Below are 8,997 nucleotides of genomic sequence, written 5' to 3'. Positions count from 1 at the left end.
CGGTTCAGCCCAAAAAACTAAAAAAAATCCCCAAACTCCCCAAACTGTGCTGCATATTTGGAAACTGAGCCGGCAGGAAAGGCTGCCTCCATTTCCCAAAGGCAGGAGAGGGGGGCACCAGTCAGAGCGCCGCTATCGAACCCCAGTCCCTCCGCTCGGGTGCAGAGCCCAGGATGGAAGTTCTCCCTCCTCCAGCCCGCCTGCTTCCCGCACCGCCCTTCTCGGCCCATTGGGGCCCCCACCTCCCTCAGTGCAGGCGCGGCCCCGGGAAGAGGTGAAGGTCCAGTGGCGCGCCCACCGTGCCCGGCCCCCCGACGCAGCGCTGCCAGGCCGGAGCCTTCTGAGGGAGGTCGGCCCCAGGCGTCTGGGGTGGGCGGGTCAGCTCGGGGGCTGGGGCTCCGCGGGGAGCGGCCCCGCCCCGGACGCCGCCGGGAGGCGAGCGACCAGCGCCCAGCGCCGAGGGAGGGGCGGCGGGAACCCCGGGCGGGCGCCCGGGTTGACGAGTACCTGGCGGCCGCCTGAGGACAGGGAGCTCGCAGAGCAGTGCGGGAACTCTTCCAGCAATGGCGTCGGCGGCCGGGCGGCCGCGGACGGCAGTGCGCCTGCGCAGCCGGCGGAGACCACGGCGCCCAGAATCCTCCGCGCCGCCACTCTGCTCTTTCGTCCTCTCTGTGCGTGGGTCTTTGAATTGGCATCATTGACAGTTCGTGGACCTAAAAAGTTCTGTCAGGTTGAGAGGCCACGACTCTGTCAAGCAGTAGCACTAGCGACACAGAGAAGAATGACACACAGCCCTTGCCTCGCAACACTTCCGTGTGACTAACGAAATAAAGCCATTGAGAGAACAGACAATCTCCTGCAACTAATTAAAGCCCCAGACGCTGAGGTCGGGGGGAGTTGCGTGTCCAGGCTTCTGCCTCTCATTCAACTTCTTGACAGAAAAATCGTAATGCCTTCATTGTAATTTCTGGGTCTTTGAGCTTCTTTCCTTGGCTCATACTAATAAAAAAAATAATAAATTAAATGTTAGCATTATTATTATTTTTAATGCACGTTTTCCTTTGCCTCAATTCCATGGTTTTAATGACTAAAGGCCATCTCCACATTGGGTCACACAGAATCCTCAAGGCTTCTAGAGCAGCTTCCCTTAGTGGTGAGACAATTTCCTCTCTAATCCTTCCTTCCTTCCCTCCCTCCCTCCCTCCCTCCCTCCCTCCTTCCTTCCTTCCTTCCTTCCTCCCTTCCTTCCTTCCTCTTGCCGCACCGCTTGCGGGATCTTCGATCCCCGACCAGGGATCGAAACCCAGGCTCACGGCAGTAAAAGCACCGAGTACCTAACTGGACAGCCAGGGAATTTCCTCTAATCCTTTCTTATTCTGTGTGCCTTGGATTCTCTGCTGCTTTGATTGTGTGTGAGCCCCTCCAGATGGAGATCTGCAGGGAGATAAAAAGCTCAGTGAAACTGAACACAGTGCAACACTGGGCTCTTGACATTTCAGAGCCAATGGATACCTTTGGAGAAAGTATGACCTAACCTTGTGACCCTTGAACTATCAGGAGATATGCAAGCTGGAAATCCAACTCCTGGAGGTCACAAATACGGTATATGAAATGAAAAATATACGGGATAGGACTAAGAGCAGATTAGACACTGCAAGGGAAAAGATTAGTGAATGCAAAGACATAGAAATAGAAACTGCCGAAAATGAAACACAGGGAGAAAAAAGATGGAGAATGAACCAAGCAGCAGTGAGCTATGGAACAAGACGGTGTAGTCTAGTAGTCTAAGTGTAATTAGAATCCCAGAAGGAGAAGAGAGGGTGAGGGAGTAGAAAAATATTTGAAGAAATAATGGCTAAATATTTTCAAAATTTGATGAAAATTACAAACCCATAGATCCAAGAAGCTCAGTGAAATTCAAAGAAAAGACATGAAGAAAACCACACAAAGGCACATCATATCCAAATTGCTACATACCAGTAATAAAGGAAAACCTTAAAAAACAGCTGGAGGATATATCACTTATTTGGGGAATCTAAACTATGACATAAATGAACATATTTATGAAACAGAAACAGACTCACAGACATAGAAAACAAACTTCTGGTTACCAAAGAGGAAAGGGGGTGGGGGACAGATAAATTAGGAGTTTGGGATTAGCAGATAAAAACTACTGTATATAAAATAAATAAACAACAAGGACCTACCATATAGAACAGGGAACTATATACAATATCCTGTAATAAACCATAGTGGAAAAGAATATGAAAAAGACTGTGTATATATATGTATAACTGAATCACTTGGCTGTACACCAGAAACTACAACAACATTGTAAATCAACTATACTTCAAAAAAAAAAAAAGATTTAAAAAACAGCTGGAGAAACAAAGATCTGTACGTGCTAGAGAACAAAGATAAGTACTTCTCATCAGGAAACAAAAGCAAAAACACACACAAAAAGCAAGCCAGAAGACAGTGAAACAACACCTTTAAAGTACTGGGGAAAAAAACTGTCAGCCCAGAAATTTATACCCATCAAAATATTTTTCATAAATGAAAGTGAACCAGTGAACCAGTAGTGGGATGAGGTGGGGTAGACACACTTCTCCCTATACTTCCCACTAAGTATAGCTAAAAACCCTCAATATTGTCTATAAAACAAATATAAGACTCAAAGTTGGACAGAAGACAGTCCCACTAAGGATGTTGCCACCTGAGGAAAGACACAGTGGTGATTTTCCTAGGTTTTCTTTTTGTCTCCTATATGCTGGCCTGGGTAAGTTGACAACCTAAAATGCCAATGGGTGCAGATTTTTTTTAAAGCCCCCAATAAAGCCTGCTCTTTCCAGCCAGAGACCAAGAAAGGGAAGCCTAACATAACAGACAACTTTTGAGAAAAAAACCCCACTCCACTCCAGTCAAACACTATTGAAAAAAAACTGTGGTCCCACCTCAAGCCCATCAGCAAAGGCTGAGTGGGGAGCCTAGGCTTCCATCCTACCCTGACTGTAATGAGGTGCCCCTCTGTCCCTCCAGGGGTGGTGTCAGAGAGGGGATGGGAAGCTGAGACTTTCATTCACGCTTGGTCGTACTGAACCTCCCCACACACAATGTCAGTGGCACCATTTGGAAGCAGTAATAGCATGGCTCTCCCCTCAAGACAAGGTGTTGTCAGGGGTGATGGCCCAGTGGGGGTGGCCTAGCAAGAAATTCCTCTCCCCAGGGCTGTTAATAGAGACTGAGTCCCTTAGACTTCCATCCCCACCAAACAATAACCAGGTGGTGGTGACCTTCCTTAGCCCACCAGGGTGGTGTCAGAGGAGGCCTGCTGAAACACAACACTTAAGTAAAAATCCAGAATATCATAAAAAAAATACTCAAAGTGTCCCCAAATTTGGCAGAAGACATAAATCTGCAAATTCAAGAGGCTAAGAAAATGCCAAGCAGGATAAACGCACACACAAAAATCCAGTTTAAGACAGATAAGCAGCAGCTGGACCTTCAGCTGCTCTGCCTTCCCCTGGATTTTTCCCTCAGTTTCTCTGATTTCTGGGTTACACGTATGTGTTTAGCTCTGTGATGTAGGCTCCTGGCTTCTGCAGGACACCCTGGTCACAAGGTCAGAGGCAGCAAGAAGAGACACAGGTTTCATTCTGTCCTTATGAAGTTCCAGCTCCTGCTCACAGGCTCCCAGCCTGTTCGTGATCTTCCCTTGTTTACTGCCTATGGGTTTCAAGCATCAGACGTGGAAACAGCTTCGCAGAGACTGTTTACCCAGCCCCCACAATTCCCAGAGCAGGTCTCCTTTGATACAGTAGCCAGGCCTCCCCAGGAGAGGATCCACGGCTTTCTGGCTGATAGCAAATTTCCCATTACCTCTGGAAGGGTCATTGCCCAGATCCTGGGAATCAGGTCTTGATGGGCACAGTGGTGACTAAGACAGTCATGTTATTCCCTCTGTCTGTGAAATACTGAGACATAGAAATCTTTTCTGATACCAGGATCACAGGAAGTAATGAAAGAAAAACCTGAAATGAGAGTTTGATGGCCTGCGTTCTAAGAAATCTCATGTTTTATAGACAATCAAGAATGGATCAACAACAAGGTGCTCCTGTACAGCACAGGGAACTATATTCAATATCCCGTGATAAACCATAATGGAAAAGAATATGAAAAAGAATATATATATATATATGTATAACTGAATCACTTGGCTGTACAGCAGAAATTAATACAACATTGTAAATCAACTAGACTTCAATTTTTAAAAATTAAAAAAAAAAGTGACTTCTAAAGTTCCTATCAATTGTCATAGGTTGGATTCTTCTGCGAAAGTAGTTTCATTGATGGGTGTGGCTAACCAGCTAACTTTCGGCTAAAAGATTATAGATTTAGCAAACTGTAAGTATAATTGTGATTTTCTACACTCAAATGACATTAAATCAAACAGTTGTGGATCTTTAAATATATATATATTTATATATATATTTATTTATATATGTATATATAAACATAAGCTCTATAGTTGCAACACTTAAGCTTGGAGTCCTCTGGTGACCATTTTTCATGAAATGAAAATAAGATTGCAAAGTCTTATTATACTTTATGTTATTTGTCCTTATTACAAAAATGGATTCAAATGCACTAGTGAAGTATTTATAACATACACACCAATAAGCACAGAAATCATAACTCTACGACTCAATGACTTATCAAGAATCAAAGACACCCTTGTAACTACAACACAATTTAAGACAATGAAATAGAATAAAACTACCAACTCAGGGGCCCCTCTCCTTGACCTCCTCAATCACTACCCATTCTATCCTGCTAAAGCTAGCGATCATCTAGTTTTTAACACCACACGTTAGCATCACCTGTGTTATAAATGTGTGTACTTAGATCCAAACTGTACGAATTATCCTGTGTCTGGCTTCTTTTGCTCAGCATTATATTCGTGACATTAATCTGTGTGGTTTCATGGAGAGATTCTTTCCGTTTCGGTGCTCTGTGTGTTCTTTGAATGACAACCTCACGTTTATCAATTTTGCTGTTGATGGACATTTGGTTTGTTTCCAGTTTGGGGTTATTAGCAATAAAGCAACTATGAACATTCTTGATGGTTTCTTTTGGTATATATGCATAGACATTTTAGGTAAGTATAGACCTACAAATAAAATAGCTTGGTCATCGTGATTGCAGATGTTCAAATTTACACATCACTAAAAAGCAATGGTTTGCTAACTTTACAATCTAGTTAAGTGATGGAGAAAGTCTGGGAGATCTTTCTCTGATCTCGCTGTGTGGGGCAGGGGGATTATCACACGCCACCTCCTTTTTCTCATGTGTCTATGCCTTCTTAGGATTCCTCCTAGTTTAGAATATCTGGGAATAGATATGGGCAAATTCTCCACCACCCCCTAATCAGGTAAACCTCAGAAGATTTCCCTCCCCCATTTCCAATTATTTCTCTCACAGGTGATGGAATGGGACTGGAACTGAGCAGTTACACATCCGTGGCTCTAAATGTAAAAGGAGATGGAACTAAGGACTTAGAAATTAATAAAGGAGCTAGAACCCTCCCAAATCTGTCCTTTTCTTTTGGGGGGCATTAAAGATCTTTGATATTGATGCTTATGTGCACATGAAGTCCTCTGAAATAAGATCACTGGAAATAAAAAGCCAAGCTCTTCAACCCTGTTGAGTTGTTCGAAAAGTTCATGTATCTGGAGACTCTAAGGGGTGATACCAGAGACTCAGGCACTGCTGGATCAAAGACCGTTTACCTCTATCTCTGTGCACATTTTATGTATAGTAAACACAATCTAGGGACAGATTATCTGGTTTATGGACAAACACAGTTCAAAAATAACAGGTTACACTGTGAAAAATGTAAAGAACAACAATGCAGGAAAAAACATCTAATTTTTGGAGGGCATTATTTGGAACTACAAGGTAATCCAAAAAAGCCACATTTTATACATTACCACAGGGGAATACCCTTCCCCCTTGTCAATAAAACCTATGGTGAGGGACAGCCCAGGAGGGACCTCAAAAAGAATTAGGTAAGGAAAGGGAGAAAGGGACAAAGAACTTCCAACCTGAGTCCTGTTGTAATAATTTTTAAAAAGTGAGAACTCATTTAATAAAATTAAAAATTTTAAGAGAGTTAAAATAGGTAATTGAACTAATTAATTGCCAACTAATTTGAATAACATTCTTATACTATCGTTTTTATACTTTTGGGTGATGAAGCCAAAAGTAATTCAAAGTTTACCTTAAATCAATTTTTTAGCATATTTGCCCTAGTTTTAACTGTACTTTTCACATGAAGTTCTTCCCTCCCTTGTCTCCCCAGTACGCCTAAGTGAGGGGTGTGCTTGGCCTGAGGACTTCACGCATCATTTGGTAGGAACGACCTTCCTTGGCTCTCTCACCTTCTCGCAGATACATGGGTTGTGATCCCCCAGCTCATGTCTACAGAGGTTGTGAAGCCCAGATGAACAATTAGAAATGCGATCAGTTTCCTGAATGATGTGGAGATATTTTATAGTTTGTTTTTCTTTGCCTCTTAACACATGCTTAAGTGAGAAATTAAAAGCAATTTATAGAAGTTTCTGACAACAAATATATAAATGACATCTTTATTGACAGTGGGCCAATAAGAACAAACAAATTTTGTTTACATGTAACCAAAAACATTTGAAAAGCAGAACACTAAAACTTCCAAGATTCCTGTGAGAGCACAAATACACAGTCAGAACTGATTGAACTCCAAGCATAAAAGGAACAAATACTGAAACGCCAAGGGCCAGAGCTCTCAGTAAAACTAGCTTAGAGTGAGTCCTTTGACACTAATTAAACGACAATAATACTTGAGTCTCTGGAACCATGGTGTGGCTCCTGGTTAAGTGATAATTAGAAGGAAAAAAGGCAGATTCCACGAGGTCTCCGGGAGGCTGTGCAGGGAGCCGCACCAGATGGAAGCAAGAGTAGAAAGAAGTGAAGCCCTTCTCTACGATACGCCAGGCAGCAGGATGGTCGGCTCTAGATCAGTAAGTAAAGGTGTGGAAGACTCACTCATTCTTAAGTCATTTCTAATTGATGGTTAGTCACTTGCTATAGACAGAATGTTTTGTGTCCCCCCCACCCCCGCCAAATTCCTGTGGAACCCCAATCCCCGAAGTGGTGGTATTTGGAGGCAGGACCTTTGGGAAGTGACGAGGTCATAAGGGTAGAGCCCCCATGAATGGGACTAGCTCCCTCATGAAAGAGGCCCCAGAGGGCTCCCCTGCCCTTCCACCATGGTAGGACACAGTGAAAAGATAGCCATCTGAGAACTGGGGAGGGGGCCTCACCAGACACTGAATCTGCCAGGGCCTTGATCCTGGACTTCCCAGTCTCTGGAACTGTGAGAAGGTTGTTTATAAATAAGCCACTTAGTCAATGATATTTTGTTACAGGTAGCCTAAAACAGACTCACCGCTTCATTAAAATATATGTAACAGTGGATCCTCCAACAGCATGGGTTTGAACTGCTCAGGTCCACTTTTGGGGATTTCTTCAATAAATACTGTCACCCTCCGTATTCGAGGGTTTTGCATCAGCAGATTCAACCAACAGTGGATCCAAATTTCCATCCATGGTTGGTTGAATCTGAGGATGCAAAAGCCACAGATACGGAGGGCCGAGTGTACTACACCATTTAATATAAGGGGCTTGAATCTATGGATTTTAGCGTATGTGAGGGCTCCTGGAAACTAACGACAGAGAGAAAGCGAATGAGAGAGGCGGAGGAGGTCTCTCAATACAACTATGTGCCAGGTTCTTTACATTCATTATCTTATCCTCACAACAGCCTTGAGAGAGGGTTGATCTGTCCCCATTTTACAGATAAGCAAACCGGGGCTCAGAAACAGTAAGTAGCTTTCCAAAGTCACATAATTGCCAAGTGGAGGTGGCAGAATTCAAACCCATTGATTTTGGGTTAGTCAAATATTGGCCCCCAGATGAATTTCTTCTCACTCAAGCATTTGGCCTGTTGAGAAACAGCAAATATTTTCCGGGACATGTAATCTCTGCTCGAACTATTCAACCCTGCTGTTTTAGCACAAAAACAGCCAAACACATGTAAATGATGAGTGAAGCCCAGTTCCAATTAAACATTATTTACAGAACTAGGTAGTGGGTCCAGGCCATAGCTTGTCAACTTCCACCTCAGACCGTTAATCTGAATATCGAGGTGATGAGTGGGCTGAGCTCTATTTTGTTTATTTTGTCCTGTGTCAGCCATTCTGACACTCACCTCTCAGACCTTGGCCCCTTTCAATGTATTCTTGTTTTTTAAAAATTCTTTTCAAAGCCTCTTTCTTCCCAGTCCTTCCCGTCCCATTTCCTATTGTTTTGATTTCCATCGTTGCTGGATTAGACTTGACCTTGACCTCTTTTACCACCACTTCTTTAAACTCTATTCCTCTTCTTTCCCTCAGTAATAGAACTAAGGTCTATAGAGGAAACTATAAGAATTATAAGAAGTAACAGGGATAATGTGTAGGGGGAAGAGTGCAGGCTGATTGCTGAATGTCCAAGGATAGGATTTAGGAAAGAAGAAACCTGTAACTAATCTTTCCCTCTCTATCTTTTCTATCTTTTCACACCGTATAATAAAGCAACAATAAAAACTGACATTTGTATAGTGTTTTGCTAAATATTTATTTGAACTTTTGCTTTTGTTTCCAATCCCATCACACGGTTCTTTGGTCACCCATGTAACTTATGTCAATTGATCACTGTGGCTTCAAGCCTTTTCTACCTTCCTTGGGGCCCTGGGATACAGCAAAGACCAACCGACATACAGGAGGACAACAAAAAAATGTGGGTAAACGTGAGGCCTGAGAAACGACAACTTCTTCCCAGGGTGCGGGGTAGAGGGAGAAGCCGCTTGTCTTCCTGAAGTCACTGTCCTGTGACTCTCTTCCGTATGTGACACGGTGT

General features: G+C 43.4%; 1 protein-coding gene across 1 annotated transcript in view; it reads right to left on the bottom strand.

Moving 5' to 3' along the window:
- The window catches only part of ZNF624 (zinc finger protein 624), a 20,501-nt gene extending 19,923 nt beyond the window's left edge, over window positions 1-578 (bottom strand). The window contains exon 1 of the mRNA XM_007462656.1: window positions 508-578. The gene's annotated coding sequence lies outside the window, so the exon portion shown is untranslated. The remainder of the gene's footprint in view (window positions 1-507) is intronic.
- Between the last annotated feature and the right edge of the window lie 8,419 nt (window positions 579-8,997).

The sequence above is a fragment of the Lipotes vexillifer genome, unplaced genomic scaffold (genome assembly GCF_000442215.2).
Source record: "Lipotes vexillifer unplaced genomic scaffold, Lipotes_vexillifer_v1.1 scaffold982, whole genome shotgun sequence".
Taxonomy (NCBI): domain Eukaryota; kingdom Metazoa; phylum Chordata; class Mammalia; order Artiodactyla; family Lipotidae; genus Lipotes; species Lipotes vexillifer.
Note: the sequence above shows the minus strand (reverse complement) of the source record. Positions and strands in the feature narration are given on the sequence as shown.